This window comes from Monodon monoceros, unplaced genomic scaffold (assembly GCF_005190385.1).
Source record: "Monodon monoceros isolate NGI ecotype Baffin Bay Population unplaced genomic scaffold, NGI_Narwhal_1 Super_Scaffold_21, whole genome shotgun sequence".
NCBI classification, from domain to species: Eukaryota; Metazoa; Chordata; class Mammalia; order Artiodactyla; family Monodontidae; genus Monodon; species Monodon monoceros.
Window position 1 is genome coordinate 15,298,036 of NW_021703778.1, and position 19,199 is coordinate 15,317,234.

Here is a 19,199-nt window from a genome sequence, read left to right on the forward strand (position 1 = left end):
TCATTTAGTTCAAAATACTTTCCAATTTCCCTTGGGTTTCCTTCTTTGACCCATGTGTTATTTAGAAGCACATTGTTTACTGTCCATGTATTTTGGGATTTTCCAGTTATCTTTCTGTTACTGATTTCTGTTCTTTCAAATTGAAGGTGTGTTTTATGACCCAGAATGTGGTCTATCTTGTTGAATGTTCCATGTGAGCTTGAGAAGAATGTGTTCTGCTATTGTTGGATGAAGTAGTCTATAAATGTCATTTAGATCTAGTTGATTGATGGTGTCGTTGAGTTCAATTATGTCCTTCTGATTTTCCTCTTGCTATATCTGTCCATTTCTGATAGAGGGGTATTGAAGTCTCCAACTATAATAATGGATTTACCTGTTTCTCCTTGCAGCTCAATCAGTTTTTGCTTCATGTATTTTAACACTCTATTGTTAGGTGCATAATACATTAAGGATTGCTATGTCTTCTTGGAGAATTAACCCCTTTATCAATATGAAATTCCTTTCTTTATCCCTGATAATTCTCCTTGCTCTGAATGAAGTCTGTTGTGTCAGAAATTAACATAGCTACTCCTGCTTTCTCTTGATTAGTGTTAGCATGGTATGCTTTTCTCTATTCATTTACTTTTAATATATATGTGTTTTTATATTTAAAGTGGGTTTCTTGTAGAAAACATAGAGCTGGGTCTTGTTTTTGATCCACTCTGACAATCTCTATCTTTTAATTGGTGCATATAGACCATTCATGTTCAAAGTGATTATTGATAGTATTGGAATAATATCTACCATATTTGTTACTGTTTTCTATTTGTTGCCCTTATTCTTTGTTGCCCTATTTTTTCTTCTACGCTTCTGCCTTTTTAATTAAACATTTAAATAACTGAGTTTTCTCTCCTTTCTTAGCATATTGGTTATACTCTTTTTAAATTCTTTTTAGTGGCTGCCCTACAGTTGGCAGTATATATTTACAGTTAATCCAAGTCCACTTTTTTTTTTTGCGGTATGCGGGCCTCTCACAGTTGTGGCCTCTCCCGTTGCGGAGCACAGGCTCCGGACGTACAGGCTCAGCGGCCATGGCTCACGGACCCAGCCGCTCCGCGGCATGTGGGATCTTCCCGGACCAGGGCACGAACCCGTGTCCCCTGCATCGGCAGGTGGACTTTCAACCACTGCGCCACCAGGGAAGCCCCCAAGTCCACTTTCGAAAAACACTAAGTGGTAACTTCACGAGTAGTGTGAGTATCTTTTAATAACAAAATAATCCTAATTCTCTTTCCTGTCCCTTGTATCATTGCTGTTATCTATTTCACTTATATATAAACATATATAATCAAATATATTGTTGCTATTATTTTCAACTGTCATCTGTTAGATTAAGAATAAGAAAAATAAAAGTTTTTATTTTAGTTTCACTTATTCCTCCTTTGATGCTGTTCCTTATTCTGTGTAAGACCCTAGTTTCTAACGTATATTATTTTCCTTCTCTCTAAAGGACTTTTAACATTTGTTATAAGGCATGTCTTCTGGAAACAAATTCCCTCAATTTTTGTTTGTCTGAGAAAGTCATTCTTTCTCCTTCACTTTTGAAGAATAAATTCATGGGACCCAGAATTCTAGGTTGGTGATTTTTTTCTCTCAACACTCGATTTCATTCCACTCTCTTCTTACTTGTGTGATTTCTGAGAAGTCAGATGTAATTCTTATCTTTGCTCCTCTATAGGTAACGTATTTTTTTTTTCCCCTGACTTCTTTCAGAATTGTTTATCTTTGATTTTCTGTAGTTTGAAAGTTATATGCCTAGGTGTAGTTCTGGGGGCATCTATTCTGCTTAGGGCTCTCTGAGCTTCCTGGATCTATGGTTTGGTGTCTGGCATTAATTTTAGGAAATTCTCAGCCATTTGATTTTTTCAAATGTTTCTTCTGTTCCTTTCTTTGAGTATTTGAGAATTCCCATTATGCTTATGGTACACCTTCTGTAGTTGTCACATAGTCCTTGGATATTCTGTTCTGTTTTTTCTGAGTCTGTCCTCTTTGCTTTTTGGTTTTTGAGGATTCTAACGATATATATTCTAGCTCAGAGATTCTTTCCTCAGCAGTTTCCAGTCTACTAATGAGCCCATCAGAGGCATTCTCCACTTCTGTTACAGTGTTCTTTTTATTTTTTCTAGCATTTCTTTTGGTTCTTTCTTAGAATTTCCATCGCTCTACTTACATTGCCCGTCTCTTCTTGCGTATTGTTTGCTTTGTGCATTAGAGCAATTAGCACATTAATCATAGTTGTTTTAAATTCCTAGTGTGATAATTCCAACATCTCTGCCATTTCTGGCTCTGATGCTTGCTAGGTCTCTTCAAATTGTGTTTTTTGCCTTTTGGTATGCCTCGTAATTTTTTTGTTGATAGCCAGGCATAATACACGGTAAAAGGAACTGCTATAAATGAGCCTTTAGTAATGTGGTAGTAAGGTGTGGGGGGATGGGAAGCATTCTATAGGTCTATGATTAGGTCTCAGTCTTTTAGTGAATCTATACCTCTGGACTGTGAACTTCACAAGTGTTTTTCAGTTTGTTTGTTTTTTTTTTCCTCCCCCAGGTGAGACAGGATAGCTAGAACTGGCTGGAGTTTTTCCCCTGAGGGCAGGCTTTATTAAGAAGGACTGAGTGCTCTGAAGTATTCAAAATAGTTCCTTTTCCCCTCCCTCTGCTGGAAGCATGTGTGGATTTTTCTCTGATATTTACTGTGGGAAACTTGTTGAGCTCCTGGAGATAAATCTCACAATATTGTGGGGGCTCCCTATGACTGAGTCCCTCTGGAGTTTTCAACTCTCAGACCTGTCCACACTGAGTCTCTGACAATCTGTCAATTAAAGTTCAGGCTTTCCTACCCTAGCACTGGTTCCTGCTTGTGATTTCTGCTTGGTAAACCTCGACTGCCTGTATTTGCCTGTCTCTGTAATCTTGGGAGCATCAGTTTGCCTTGTCCTCCCCTTTTAAGCTCCAAAAAGAGTCGTTGATTTTTCAGTCTGTTGAGCATTTTACTTGTTGTTATTATCTAGTCCATCTCGAATTTTTAACTTAGTATAGGTTCCAAATGTCTGTTCTGCAGTTGCTGGGTATAGCATTCTATAAATATCATTTAGGTTAAGTTGGTTGATAGTATAGTTCAGATAATCTTTATACTTATTAAATTTTTGTCAACTTGTTCTATCATTTACAGAGTGTGAATTTATCTATTTCTCACTTTAGTTTAGCCACTGTTGGCTTCATGAATTCTGAAGCTCTGTATCAGTTGTACATGTATTTAGATAATTAAATCTTAGTTAATCCCCCTCTTATCATTATAAATGTGTTTCTTTATTATAGTATTTTTTGTCTTGAAGTCTATTTTATCTGATATTAATAGAACCAAGCTTTCTCATTCTGTCTGTATAGTACATCCTTTTCAATTCTGTTACTTTCAACCTGTTACTTTCAACCTAATTACTGAGTATCACCTGTAGACAGGATATAGTTGGGTCTTGATTTTCCATCCAATCTGAGAATCTTCCTTCTAATTTGAATGCTTAGTCCATTTACATTTAATGTAATTTTAAAACTAATTTATTTTTGGCTGCATTGGGTCTTCATTGCTGCGTGCAGGCCCTCCTTAGTTGTGGTGAGTGGGGGCCACTCACTGCGGTGGTCTCTCCTGTTGCAGAACACAGGCTCCAGGTGCACAGGTCTCAGCAGTTGCGGCACGCGGGCTCCAGAGTGCAGGCTCAGCAGCCATGGCACATGGGCCCAGCTGCTCCGCGGCATGTGGGATCCTTCCGGACCAGGGCTTGAACCCACTCCCCTGCATTGGCAGGCAGACTCTCAACCACTGTGCCACCAGGGAAGCCCCATTTAATGTAATTTAATGTGACTATTGATAATGTTATTTGTTTCCCATTTGTTTCTTCTTTTTGTTTTTTGGTTCTTTTAATGCTTCATCCCTACTTTTGCCTTCTCTCAATTAATTGAATATTTTTTGGTAGTCCATTTTAGTTCTTCTATTGACTTTTTAGCTATACCTTAAAAAATTGTTTTAGTAGCTGCTTAGGGCTACAAATATTCATCCTTAACTTATCAATTTCTAATTAGGGATACTTCAACTTCCACTTCTCAATTAAATTTCCTATTTCCATTTCACAAATGTAATAAACTCACAACTCCGTTTACCTCCTCACCTGGTCCTTTTGCTATTTACCTCACTGTGTATCTCTTATTTCCTAACTTATAATCTTACTGTTTTGCTTTAAGCAGTCAGTTGTCTTTTAAAGAAAAACGAGAGGGGGGGGGAAACTTTGTCTTTTATATATACTACTTAGTTGCCACTCCTAATGCTCTTATTTTTTCCCCATAGATGCAAGTTTCCACCTCATATTATTTCTCTTCAGCCTGAATGATATTCTTTTGCATTTCTTATAGTACATAGCTGCTGATGACAGATTTTCTTAGTTTTTGTTTATCTGACAATATACTGTATTTCACCTTTGTTTTGAATGATATTTTTACTGAACTGTTTCTTTGTCTTTCATTACTTTATATTTTGGTCCATTGTCTTACTGCTTCTGTTGCTTCTGACAGGAAGTCAACCTTCATTTGTTTCTTTGCTTCTCTGTATATAATGCATACTTTTTTTTCTCTAGCAGCTTTTAAGATTTTTCTCTTTAAGTTTGATTTTCAGCAGTTTTACTATAATGTGTTTAAATGTGGGCTTCTTCATATTCATCTTGCTTAGGGTTTTCTGAGTTTCTTGAATCTATAAGTTGATGGTTTTCACTAAATTTGGCAATTTTTTTGTCTTATGTCCTTAAATATTTTTATGGACAATTCTCATGTTTTTTTTCTGGGGCTCTTATTATAAATATGTTAGATAATTTCATATGTTATACTATTTAACACATCCCTAAGGTTCTGTTCAATTTATTTATCAATCTTTTTTTCTCCACATTTTTCAGATAGGATAATTTCTATACTCCAGGTGATTGGATCTTTCTTATGCCACCTCTAATCTCTTAACCTTATCCAGGGAATGTTTTATTCCAGATATTGGACTTTTACATTCTATAATTTTCATTCTGTTCTTTTTTGTATTCTCTGCTGAGATGCCATGTCTGCTTACAAATTAAGACCATATTTTCCTTTAATTCCTTGAACCTATTTATAATAGCTGCATTAAAGTCTTTGTTAAATGCAAAAGTCTTTGTTAAATGGAGTATTTGGGGGTTGGTTTCTGCTGACTAACTTTTCCCTTGATTGTGAGTTACCTTTTTCTTCATCTCTGCATATCTGTATACTGGATGTTGCTGATTATATATTGATGAGACTCTGGTCATCTCCCTCTGAAGAGTATTGTTTGCTTTTTTTTTTCCTAGTAGACAGCTCAATTATTAATTACCTTGAAACTCATTGTCTTGATTTTTTTTTTTTTTTTTTTTGCAGTATGCGGGCCTCTCACTGTTGTGGCCTCTCCCGTTGCGGAGCACAGGCTCCGGACGCGCAGGCTCAGCGGCCATGGCTCAGGGGCCCAGCCGCTCCGCGGCATGTGGGTCTTCCCGGACCGGGGCACGAACCCGTGTCCCCTGCATCGGCAGGCAAACTCTCAACCACTGCGCCACCAGGGAAGCCTTCGTTGTCTTGACTTTAAGCTGTGTTATATGTTATGGTTGATCTGTGGGAAACCTAAGGAGTTCCCCAAGCTCCTCTAACTTGGCATGACTCAACCTTCAACTTTCTCTCCCTGGCACATTTGTCAAGGTTTGGTTTTAGGCCCTGTTGGGATGGTTTAGATTAGGCCTTATTCTGAGATGTGGTCCTTAATCCTAAAATGAGGCTTTATCTCATGTCTGATTTTATGTATCTCAGATGAATACCAGTGGTGTTAACAAGGTGTTAATGAGGTCTTTCCACTGTGACTGAATTGGACTCCCAACACCCCACCCTTGACTTCTAGAATTTCTTTTCCATTTTTGACCTCTTAACAGTTGTTCTCTGGTAATCCTTGAGTAGTTTCACACCGTGCATGTAGAGCCCAACCTTCACAGACTTCCAGACCTCTCATCTTCATAGCTTCCTTCTAACTGGTGCCTTGCTTTGCAAATTCCAGTAGCCTCAGTTGCCCTCATCATCATGCTCTGCTTAAACTCCTGCTTTCTGTGCCACAGTTGGGAAGCTATGTCCAGGCAGAGAGTCTATGAAATTGTGAGCCTTGCCTCATGAGTGTCCCTCCTCTCAGTGTTTGCAGGCTTGTGCTGCCTATTAGTCCCATGTTTGAAAATATTTGCATCGTGTATTTTACCCAGTTTTGTCATTGTTTACAATGAGATGGCTAGTCTGGTATCAGTTGCTCCATAATAGCTAGAAGCAAAAGTCCTAATATTTTATATTGTTGATTAAAATATTCTATTTAGTATATTTCTGCAGTATTTTTGATACATAAGATATCTATATCCCGGGCTAAATCCTCTTGCTTTACCAGTTGCCCAATTTACTTTGAATTTCCATATATAAATTAGATTACTCTATGCCCTGGTGTGATACAGTAAGAAATACATATTTTGGTCTTTGTCCTTAGTTTCTGACACAGAGTTTCTAAAACCTTTGGAGTTGCCTTAGTAACAGGGTTGATGGGAGCATCTTTTGATATTCATAACAACTCCTTTTGACCACATCTGAGTTTATGCTAATGAGGTGACTCCTGGTGGGCCCCTAGATAGCGCCAGCATACAGTGTAGTTGCCAGAGGAACCAACCACTGGATTAGATGGTTGGAACTTTCAGCCCTACCCCTGGACCTCAGGGAGGGCAGAGGAGCTGCAGATTTGAGTTCAAACCCCAATGGCTAATGATTTAATCAACCATGCCTATGTCTTAGAACCTTGATAAATACCCCTAAATGATGGCGTTTGGAGAGCTTCCAGGTTGGTGAACATATGGAGGTGCTGCAAGGGTGGAAACTCCATGTCCTTCTCCCACACCTTGTCCAAGACATGCATTCCATTTGGCTACTCCTGAGCGGTATCCTTTGTAATAAACTGGTTACAGTAAGTAAAGCGGTTTCCCGAGTTCTGTGAACTGCTCTAAGAAATGATTGAATTTGAGGAGGACATTGCGGGAAGGCCCAATTTATAGCTGGTTGGTCAGAAGTATGGGAGACCCAGCACTTGTGACTGGTACCTGGAGTGGGGGCTGTCTTGTGGGACTGAGCCCTTTAACTTGTAGGATCTGGTGCTAATTCCAGGTAGATGGTATTAGAATTGAACTGAATTGTTGGACACACAGTTGGTCTCCTGAGAGTTGGAGGAGTGGTTGGTGTCAGGAAAAGACAACAGCTGGTGTCAGAAGCGTTGTGAGTGAAGACAGTTCAGACCTGATTTACCTGGAGCAGTCTTAGCTAACTTATCCTGCTTAAATTGTACCCACTTTCACATCCCAACATGCTCCAGTTATGAGAATACATTATATGGTCACCTTACTTACCTATACATCCCAGCTCAGGTACAGCCAATCCATAATAGTGACTTTCCTATGGAAAGTTAAATTGTCATGCACTCCTGAGGAGGATGGGCATGTGAAACTCCTTTAGGTTGGTTTTATTCAAACAGGCTGGTATGATAGTGGCGTGCTAAGGGGAACACAAAACACGATAGAAATGCTACACCTAATTTTATGGGCATCAATTACACTAAAAGAATCTTGAAGAGCGTTATTGTATATATGGAGATAGAGATATACCATGTATGCATCTCAAAGTTTGCTAACTTTTTAAAGATAAAGCAGGAGACTATCAGAAAATGTCACATCTGCAGTAAGCTTCGACAGGCTGTAGTCCTAAACTGCAGGGATATGCTTTTGTTTCTTTCTGCTACTAGGGCTTTTTTGATGAAAAATTTGAGGAACACTTACCTCTCGGTCACCTGAGGACATTTTTCAAACCTTATCCAGCTTTTAAAAATCTTCTCTGTGCCTTTCCTCTGTCTGCCCAGTATTTCTCATAGGTCTTTTATCACTCAGTGCTCAGCACGGTTCTTATAAGTTTTCTGTTAAGAACTACATATATGGGACTTCCCTGGTGGTCCAGTGGCTGGGACTCCACACTCCCAGTGCAGGGGGCCAGTGTTCGTTCCCTGGTCAGGGAACTAAATCCCACATGCTACAACTAAGAGTTTGCATGCTGCACGCCACAACTGAGGATCCCGCACACTGCAACTAAAGATCCCGTATGCTGCAACAAAGATTCTGCGTGCCGCAACTAAGACCCAGCTCAGCCAAATAAAAAAAAAAAAAAAAAAAAAAAAAAGAACTACATATATATCCAGCACATTTTATGTCTTAAACGATAAAGCAGCACACAATTCTGTCCTTTTTCACTCCTGAACCAGGACAAGTGAAAGGCTGTACATAGGTAACCTCACTCAACAAACCAATGGCTTTATGAAAAAAATGTATTATAATTTGCTTTATTATTTTTTTAAAGCATGCATGTGCCAACAGTGCCCTGAGTGCCAGGGACACAGACATAAACAGTACTCAGCTCTGTAACTGAGAAAATAACACAGGGAAGCTTTAAAACCTACTTTAAACCTAAAATATTTTATATTCCCCAAATATTTTGGGTCATTGGTTAACCAAAAGTTGGAAACAATGTAGTAGCCGAGACGTGGAATGAGTTTTCCTATTAATAATCCCAGCCAGCAGCCACATGCCAGCAGCCTCCCTAATGAACTGTTGAAAAAGGAAATGCTAACCTTTGGATGTGTCTCAGAGAAAATAAACAGAAGAAGAAACAGTGTCGTCTTTTAAGAAGAAAAGAAAATTGGTGAAAACTGGATCCATAATATAACTTAGCAAAACTTTGCTTTTCCTTGTTTACATGAGCTACAAAATTTGCATTTTAGTCAACAAAGAAGATGCCAATAAAGGAAAACCAGAATTTGTTTTTGTAGGAAAAAAGATACACCATTGTTTAATGTACTATTTAGAAGCTAAGAAAATAATTTGCTTCCTACCCATTTTTTAATATACTGAATTCAGAGATCATTGTTTAAGATTTTCCAAGATATAATGGCACCGTTAAACAAGAAAAAAGGAGGAAAATTATCTGATAATGTCCTTCGATTACAACTGATACATAGTTTATTACAAGTTATAATCAGTACAAGATAATTATTTATATATCGTTATCAAAATACAGTTTTTACTTATCCCCAAAGACAACGTTTAGCTTTATAAATGGTTGCTTTTTTACATATGCACCAGAAGGCTAATTATAAGGGTTAAGGGTTAGGAGAATATTATTTATAGTCAGAATGGGTTACTTTCTGTTGCTTGTTAGCTGCATGACTTTGGGGAAGATACTAAATGTGTTCGATCCTCACGTTCATCATCTGAAAACAACACCCTCATGGTCTTTCTATTCTTAAAATTAAATGAGACAGTGGTACCTGACCCATAGTATTCAAAAGTGACGCCATTTATATTATTAAATGATAATATGTATCCACTAACACACCTGTTTTGGTCTTGTCCTGAGCTCTTGTCATGAGATAAGATCTTGCTAAATGCTAATTTTTAAGGTGATCCTCACTTAAGAACTCTGTTTTATTACATAGAATCAGATGCTGTCTTGCCTATAAACATAAAGGTCATATATTTACATACAGCCACCCCCCCATCACTGCACATGATCCAGTTGAATGAACTGCTTCCCCTAGTCCATCTCTGATGCCCACAAGCAGAGCAATTGGAAGGGTAAGTTCCCTTCCACAAAGCAGATTGATAGGCAGTTATGGTGAGCATCTCCTAAACCTTGTCTCTTTCAAATGAATAACAATGGGGTTTCTTTATTAGATCACTTACCTAAAATGAGCTCAGAAGATAGTATCCCACAGGATCCCTGGTTCGTGTACTTCCAGGATCTATAAGCCTACAGAGCACTGTAGGAGAAGACTACCTTTGAGTCTTCTTCCCCTTTCAAATCAAGATTTGGGAAGGGAAGTGTTCGGTTAGGGTTTTGGCAGAAAACAGATGACATAGTCCTTTCAGTTCACTGAAGAGGGTTTAGTAAAGGGATATTTTACAAAAATGAAGGCAAGCCTAAGGCAAAGCCGCAGGGATAGAGCTGTATATCAGGACAATTAACAATAGGAAGCTGAAGGGACCAGAGGAGAGGGCTCTTTCCTGAGCTCAGAAATAGAACTGTAGCAGAGGAGGGTTCCTGGTCAGAAGCTATGTCTTAGAAGGTACAGCCAGCCTGCAACAACCCAGGACGTAGGGGTCCAGGAAAATAATATCATTCTCCTTCTGCTCTCTGGTCTCTACCAGTGCATCCCCACAGCTGAATTCAATTAGAAGCCAAAGGGCAAGGGAGCCTGTTGACACAGTCCAGGAAGGTCGGCATCCCTGGAACAGAGCGTGGGAACAGAGAGTGGTGAATAGATACGGGGGCAAATGGAATACTGCTGCAGCGAGGGGACAGAGTATGCAGTATTCCTGGTCTTGACACTGCATACTAATAAATACGCCTCTTTTCAAAAAATCCTAACGTCAAACATTTAATTTGATCTATTAGTGGAGTCAGGGGCCAAAGTAAGAAGAATGGGTGCTGATTTTCCCCCTCTATTAACAGAATTCATATGAGATTGCATTAAAAAGTATGTTACATTTATTGGACGATTTAATCAAGTACAGTTTTGGTTAACTGAAGAAATAATATGCACAGTCTTATTCACATAAACTTACAGCATTTTATCTTACCCAAATGACTAATAATTACCATACTAGTTGGTATGCAAAATTTTTCCTACAAAGGAGAGAATATACAAAAGAAATGCAAAGACAAACTAGACTTGACCATTACCCACAAGGAGATGATAAGAAGCTATGTTCAAACTAACTACAGAATTCTTACAGCTACTAAGTCACAATATGAATCAAGTTCAGTGAGACCCTGAAGAGACAGCTTTCTGGAGGCAATGGCAATGACTCTGTCTGCATAACTCTGAGACCACTCCTTGAAAACTCCCTCTAACCTCACAGCCATATCCCCTTACCGACTAATACATGGGAGCCAATTATCTTTAGTTCTTCCACTCTAGACTCTCAAACTTGAGGCATCTAACCTAGGACTTCAAATTTTAAAAGGCCCAGATCTTCTCATAGGAACGTTGCCTAAATTGAACTTGAGGATTTCTGTGCAGATTATATATTTTTTGTTCTTAGCTCTTTCTAAATTACTCAGACTACTGCACCTAGCCTTAGAGATAGGTTTGTTCAGTTGGATTATATGTGTATTTACAGTACTGATTATTTTGATCTTTCCCCCCTGCCATTCTATTCAATAAATTTCTAGCTTGTTTTTATATTGTTTATTTTACCTTTGTTTTTCTTTTTTTTACTTTTACTGAAAAATTGGAAGTAACAATGTAGGTAGGTAGAGTTTTAAATAATAATAATAAAAAAACCCTCAATATGTTTGGTTGCTTAGGTTAGCTCTTTATACGTAATTTCTATACCTCTAAATGGATTTCAAAAGAAGCGGCACCAAGCCCCAATCAAAAATGTATCCATTTTGCTAACTCTGAAGATCACAGAGTTCAATACACCTTCACAGAAGAGTGATACGATTAGCCAGTAAGACAGTCCAACAGATTTTCTGAAATAGTCTGTTATCCTGTTTCTACAACGATTCAAGCCAATATAGGGAGATGCATAAATATACAAACAAAAACATTGTTTTGCTGGCCTAACCCTTAAAAACAATGTGGTAAAGTTTCAATAAATTTAGTTTGGGGTTGAGTTTGACATATATCATTCAAAAATACCTTAAAACTGTGCCACAAATGATGAAGATTAGTTTTAATTTTAAGGAAAATATGCATTAACCTTTATTCACTCAAAGATAATCTCTAGTTCCTACCATTATGGGCTTACTTGTTATTATCAGTAACAAAAGGACAGGGTTTAGAGGTATGGACTGTAATACTACTTGGGTCATTTAATATATGTTGAATTTACAATTTAACTCAGAGGAAGTCATGTCTAGTGGTTGGGAAATATTTTGTATATATACCTGTAATAAAATTTTGTATCAGGCATTAAAAATCAACTGAGGAGCTTGCATAAGAGACAGGCAAACTCACATTAGATTTTAAGATAGCTACAATGCTCATTCTCTCCTAACAAAGTATTTTCACTCCAAGAATATAACAAATGGTTTCTATCATTCCTTAAGGGTCTTACTTTTTCCATAATTTGTCTGTTGGATCCTATATGTAATCTGTAATGGAGAATTAGAGCACCACAAACAAAAGTTCTAAACAAAGTCTAATACTGTACTGGGGAAAAAAACATTTGGTCAAAAAGTAAAACAAAACTATTAATGTCTTAAGATGATGTCTTTGCTTGTAAGGACCATACTCTTTTATAAAGTCTTATCCACTGCCGTTTCCTTTCTGTATTTCAGAATTCACTTTTCCTTGTGAATGTAAAGCCTTTGTCTGATGACCAAAAAGCAATGGGTGTACATATAATTATTGCTTGGTACTCCAATACGTATAGTTTATTCATAATATCTTTAGTGGTATTCATTACTCACTTTAAACCATTTTATCTAACAATAAGATTTTGAATGTTAATTCTAGAATGTCCTTATGTACTACTTGCTGTTTATAAGATTCATCATACTATATATGCTATCATATAAAAATATAACCCACCATCATAGGATTTATACTACATTAAACATACCTTTGGGATGTTTAAATCTGATCATTTTCTCTTTTTTTCTCTTATTTAAACCTATTTTTATGTTCCTTTGGGACCATTAGTAAAAATGAATGTCCAAGATAAAAAACACAGATGGCATTAAGATGATAATAATATGAGTAGAAAGCAATTCCTAAATGATTTCTAGTTGGATATGAAAATAAAATGAAAACCACATAGCAGTAATTTTTTTTCAAAGACAAAACTCCATTATTCTGACAAATTCCTTCTTCATCTTTTTTCCTTTTCATATGAAAAACAAAAAATTATTATAGAATTTCCACATCTCAGCTCTTTTGCTGTGTAATACCATGAATACAGTTATTTCTGGATTGTGTAGAAAGGGGAAAGGGGGAAACTAGATAAGTTCAAGAAACAAAATGACAGGAACTTTTTAACCACAGAGTAACAGTGACCCAGAGAGATACAAATTAGAATTAGATGCTGTTGGATACCACATTTTCCAAAATAGTCTAGTGTTATGAGAATCCATAAAGTATCAGAATATTTTAAGTATAGAATATGGTTAGGATAGAAAGGAACATTAATAATATGTTGAGTGTTAAGTTTCAATTGTGGTTTTTGAAAGACCCCATAGACGTTTATCTATTTAAAAAATTAAAACAGACTTTCTTTTTCTCCTTCTTTCTCAGGATTGGAGACACCCTTGGATACTGCAACAGGACTTCAGGAAATAGCAGCTGAGGAGTAGGACCCAATGAAGCAGTACCCCCTGGTGGGCATCATACTCAATGGGGGAATTACTGCAATACTTTCAAGTTGAGGGGAGGGGAGGCAACTTGCGCTAGTTTCATTTAATTTGCCCAGCTCTACTGTGAAAATCACCTCCATCTCTACTAGCATCACTCCTAAAAAACATCCTATATATTCTGATACATGTGATATATAGACACAAAACCACACATTGACTCTTTAGGGCAATAGCAACTCTGAGGTTTATTTAATGGTGACTCAAACTATATCCTACCCTGCTAAGCTAAAAACATACAAATCATCTGTATTCTGAAAGTAATACAGTAAGTGGTTAGCTGCTGGCCAGAGGTGTATACATTGCAAATATGATCAGAGAAAATATTAATGTTCGATTGTTGTATATTCATACGCTTATTTAATGCCTTCTGCCAACGAAATAATTTGTATCTGTCATTTCTCACACTGATTTTACGGTGGAAGACTAGAGATGTATGCTCAGGTTCCTGTGCACTCAAGGAATGGAACACTGAGATCTCAGTGACCCTTTCGGGTATACTGTGGAGGGTCAAACTCGATTTTGAAGTGTTATTTATTTACTTATTTTTGAGTATTTCCCAAACGTATGGTGTGAGCTGGGGAAAAGTTGCTTTAAAGGGTATGGGAACCTCCATGTGTGGTGGGCAGAGAGTTATTTTACAGGATTCTTGTGGGGATCAAAGAGATGTGCCTGTTGAATTTGAACTACTTCATTTCAGCCATTTTTCTATTCAAGGCCATGGAGAGATGACTACATCCTGCCAGCATCCTAGAGACAAATAAGCACATGAGTTTCATGCCTCTATGTAGGATTGAACTCTATTTGGTGATGCGATGGATGCTTTTTCTAAAATAAAAGCCCAGTATCAAGATTAAGTGTTTTTCTCTGCTATATAATTTTTCAAAGGAGAATAACACTACACATTTTTGACACTGTATTTGTTTCTATGTTTGAACTTCTGGATCATTCCTCACTTCGACATCCTAACTTTTACTTTCTGTATAGTTGTGTACCTTATGGAGCTCTGAGCTATTTCTTTCTTTTTTTTTTTTTTCTGTATAGTTGTATACCTTATGGAGCTCTGAGCTATTTCTTTTTTTTCTTTTTTTTTTTCCCCTCAGATAAAGCAAAGTTTAAGAATTTAGTTTTCATGAGGCTTCAATTAAGAAGAAAAAAACCCTAGCCTTCCTGTTACTCTGGTCACCCACATGACAAAAAGGAAGTTAAACTGTTTGCTGACATGTCTCTTATGGTTTGAGTCTGGGCTTCCTTCTCTAGGACACTTGCCAAACACTCAGCTTCCACAGACAATCTTTTGTGGGAGGTGGCCTCATTGGAATCCAAGAGCAAAGGCTAAAAAAAATGCCATAATAATTGCAAACAAACCCTAGTTCTGGTGAGGATTGGTTGGTTCACATTCCTGAAGTAGCTGGAAATATACTTTCTGAAGATTTAATAGAATAGTAGGTCTCTTCTCTTGAAAACAACTCTTCTAGACTCTCAGGTTCCTGTTTACAGTACCACCACTTTCCAAGTTGTTAAAAAGGGTTAGGGTAGTCTTTCATTCTTCCTTCTTCTTTATCATCTATCTTATTTAATTAATTAGTAAGTTCTAAAATCTCTTTTCCAAAATTAATTTTCTGCTACTCCCTTAATGCAGTATCACTTTACTTTTAGGTGAATGGTGTGTCTGTAACTTTTATGATTAATTTCAGTCTCTTTAAGCATTCTCTCCACTTTCATCCCCACCTAACTTTTTGTCCTGTGCCTTTAACACACTTCACATGTTTTCATAGTCCATGGAGAGAAATCAATAGGGGAAAAAAAGTGTCCACTGGCATATGACCTTATTCACTGCCTTTGTTTAAACATTTAGCTTTAAATATCCTTGGCATTCCTTTTGTTGATCTTTAGGACTAAAACTTTTGCCTTCTCTCCTGAATTCTTTGATCTCTTATGTGATGCTGTCTTTCTCGTACTGAGTGCTTCCTCTCTGGGAAAGTGATCTCAAATTTGTTTTGGAGATTACATCTTGGCATACTAGTATTGTGACTTAACCCCACGTGCCCACCCCAGCATGTGGCTGGTATGTTTGCTGATTCATTTCTTATTTCTGTAAATAAAATGGGACATTAACCTTCCTAAAACAGAACTTTGACCATATGACTAACGTGGTTATAAACCATCAATGACTCCCCTTTGACTCTGGATCTGGAACCAGGTAGACCCGATATCCAGTTTTGTCATTCACTAGCACAGTGGCAATCTCCTGAACCTCACTAGGAATAAGTTACTTTATCTAGTAACAATTGATAAATTCAGTTTGAGTATTTCACTTTTGATTTTTGCCTTTGTCTTTAGAAGTAAACGTGCTCGACACTTCCTTTGATTTGTCCTTATCCATCATTGGTATCAATATTATCCTAAGTCTCATAAAGTAAATAGGATGGTTTTTCTATTTCCTTTTATTTTTCTGAAATTGTCAGTATAAAATAGGGATAATTTTTCCATGAAGATTTGGTAAAGCTCATTTTTAAAACCATCAGATATGGGAATTTGCTTTGTAATTGTTTTTTAAATTAATGTATGTTTTCTTCAATTTTCTAAATATATGATATATTTCACATTAAAAGAGGAAAGAAAAAAACTTGTCTGGTTTCAATGGCCACTTGACGGGAATACTTTTTGTTTATTTGATTTATTTAAGGTGATTATTTTTGTTTCTTCATAAGTCATTTTTGAAAATTTAACTTTTTGAGATAAATCTCAATTTTATGTATTTTTAAAAAGGTATTAACAATGCAACATAGTAATCTCACACTCTAAAAAATTAATTCAATCATGGAAATGAAGTTTCCTTGTAACTTGATCAATTTTTGCTATATGTATTTTGATGCGGTCTTGTTATGTGCATTTAGGTTCATGAGGAATTATTCTTTTATTCACCTTTATTCCTATATAATACTTTTTTTCCTTTTCATTCCTATTCTAATTTTTTGCCTCATTTTTATTTAGTTTACTTCTATAGCACCTTTATTTTTATTATTTTTTTCCTGGGTATGTTTTACATCCCCCCTTTCTCTCTTCAAACTTTTTGTATATATTCCCTTAAGTAGCATGTAATTGGATATTTTTTAAACCAATAATATAATTGATACCATTAAATAGTCAATTTTCATCTGTTTAAATGTACTGTGATTACTGTTGTTTCAATATTTTTATTATTTTATTTTGTGCTTCCTGTTTAGCATTGCTTTTATTTTCTTATGGTTTCTGTTGGTTTTTGTGGGTTCGTAGACTGCCATTTATTTTCTTCTCTCTTTTCCTTGGAAGTACACATTTTATTTTTATTCTTTGCTGGTTATCTTTATATTTTAAAATATATTCATAGTTTGAAAGCAGGAACTCTAACAGATATTTGTATACCCATGTTAAGAGCAGTGTTATTCACAACAGCCAAAAGGTATAAGCAACCCAAGGGTCCATTGATGGATGAATGGATAAACAAAATGTGGTAGGTATATCCATATAATGGGATATTATTCAGCTTTAAAAATGAAGGGAATTGAGACACATGTTACAACATAGATGAACTTTGAGGGCATTATGCTAAGTGAAATAAGCCAGTGGATAAGCACGATATGATTCCACTTATATGAGGCACCTAGAGTAGTCAAATATATAAGAGACAGAAAGTAGAATGGAGGTTGCCAAGGGATGGGGTTAGAATGGGAGTTATTGTTTAATGGGTACAGAATTTCAGTTTTATAAATTGAAAAGCGTTCTGCAGATGGATGGTAGTGATGGTTGCACAACAATGTGAATATACTTAATACTACTTAACTCTACACCTAAAAATTGGTTAAATTTTATGTTATGTATATTTACCACAATAAAACTATGAAAAAACATATTCATAACTAATATTTCTCAAGAAAATCCTTAAATTTGGAATGTTTATCTTCTTCTGAAATTAAAAAGGAATTTAGTCCATATAACTACCTTCTGAACTCTCTCTTTCCTCTTTAATGTTATTCCTTTCTAAATTTTAGTTCTGACTTTTAAAAACAGTATTATTTTTAGAGTTAATAGTTAATAAATTTATAGAAGGGTTTACCAACTTCTTTAATCACCATTGTTTTGTGCATCTACACTTTCCCTTTGGGATAAAGTTTTCTCTTTGTTTAAGTACTTACCAAGGAATTGTTTCTTTTATTGGAAAGTCTATGGGTAATAAATATTCCTGATCTTCCTATGACTGACAATGTCTTTTTTTCACTCATGCCTTATTTTAAAGAGTTTACTAGGGCATGAAATTCTAGTTTGACAGTTATGTTCCCCCGGCATTTTCCCTCTGTTGTCATTTGGCATCCTTATCCTTGAGAGAAATCCATGGTCAATTTAATTGCTAAAGATTTATAAGTACTTTGTATCTTTTCTTCCAAATGCTTTTATCAATAAACTATTCTCTTTCCCCTGATATCCTGCAATTTTTCTATTACTCATTAAGGAGTGGATTTTGTTTTTTTGTTTTGTTTTTCATATTGTGTAGTACTTCATGTGCTAAATTTGAAGTCATAATTTTACTCAAATCAAAAATATTCTTAGCATTTTCATTCTTTCAATATTGCTTTTCTAATATTCTATTTTTCTATGTTTCTAGAAATCATGGTGGTGTATACTGAAGCTCATCAATCTATCCTCCATTTATCACAACTATCCTTTCATATCTTTAATTTTTTTGTTTTTCTGTGTTATATTGAGTTAATTTGTTAATAATATCTTCCAATTTACTTATTCTCTCTTCAACTGTGTTCAACTTAGAATTGGATTTTATTTTAAATTTCCATGACTAGTTTTCAGTTCATTTTTTGTTGAATCATAGTTGCCTTTTTACTTGAAAAAAAAATTATTTTGCTTTTTTGCGGGTCATACTTCTTCCTTTAGGTTTTTGAGGCTTTTAACATACCTATTTAAAATTTATTTTAAATTGCTTTTTTATTTCACCAGGAGTTTATTTCCAAATTGTTGATTTTCCTTACTCTCTCTCTTATCATTAGGCTTTCTTATTGCCTTAGAGTGTTATTTGGTGAGCTCATCATGAACTGGAGTTCTCTCTCATGATTCTCCCCTGTGTAGTGGTTTTAGGTTACCTTTCTTAGGTTGCCTTTCATTCTCCTATCAAGTCTTATTGTTTCAAGGCTCCTGTGCTGTTATGATACCAGAGCTCTCAAATTTGTAGCTCTTGCTCCCATAGGTGGCTTGGCCCAAGTACTAGGTGCAAGGCAATCTGTGCTCTTTACTGTGATAGGCATTCAGCTTTATAAAAGGTGCAGATCAAAGCCACAATTGCAATTTTCTTTTATCCTTATTTCATGAGTGCAGAATCTTGCTTTCATATCTCATTTCATGTATTGAAATGGAAGTATTTGTACCACCAAACTGGAAGTATTTCTGGTACTGATTCTTCTTCAGGAGTTAAATGTCCAGTCAATTTTGCCCATTTTATGGTACTTTTTATTTGGCTCTCACCAAATAAGTCTCTGGAACCAAACTCTTCTTACTAAATTTTTATAGTTTACTTGCCTTTTAATAGCATATTATTTCTCATAGCTCTGCAGTCATATTTGAGGACCCTGAGTCTAGTTCATCCTGTTCAATCTGCAT

General features: G+C 36.1%; 1 protein-coding gene across 1 annotated transcript in view; it reads right to left on the reverse strand.

Moving 5' to 3' along the window:
- The window catches only part of MALRD1 (MAM and LDL receptor class A domain containing 1), a 579,678-nt gene that overhangs the window by 56,166 nt on the left and 504,313 nt on the right, over positions 1-19,199 (reverse strand). The window lies entirely within an intron of this gene.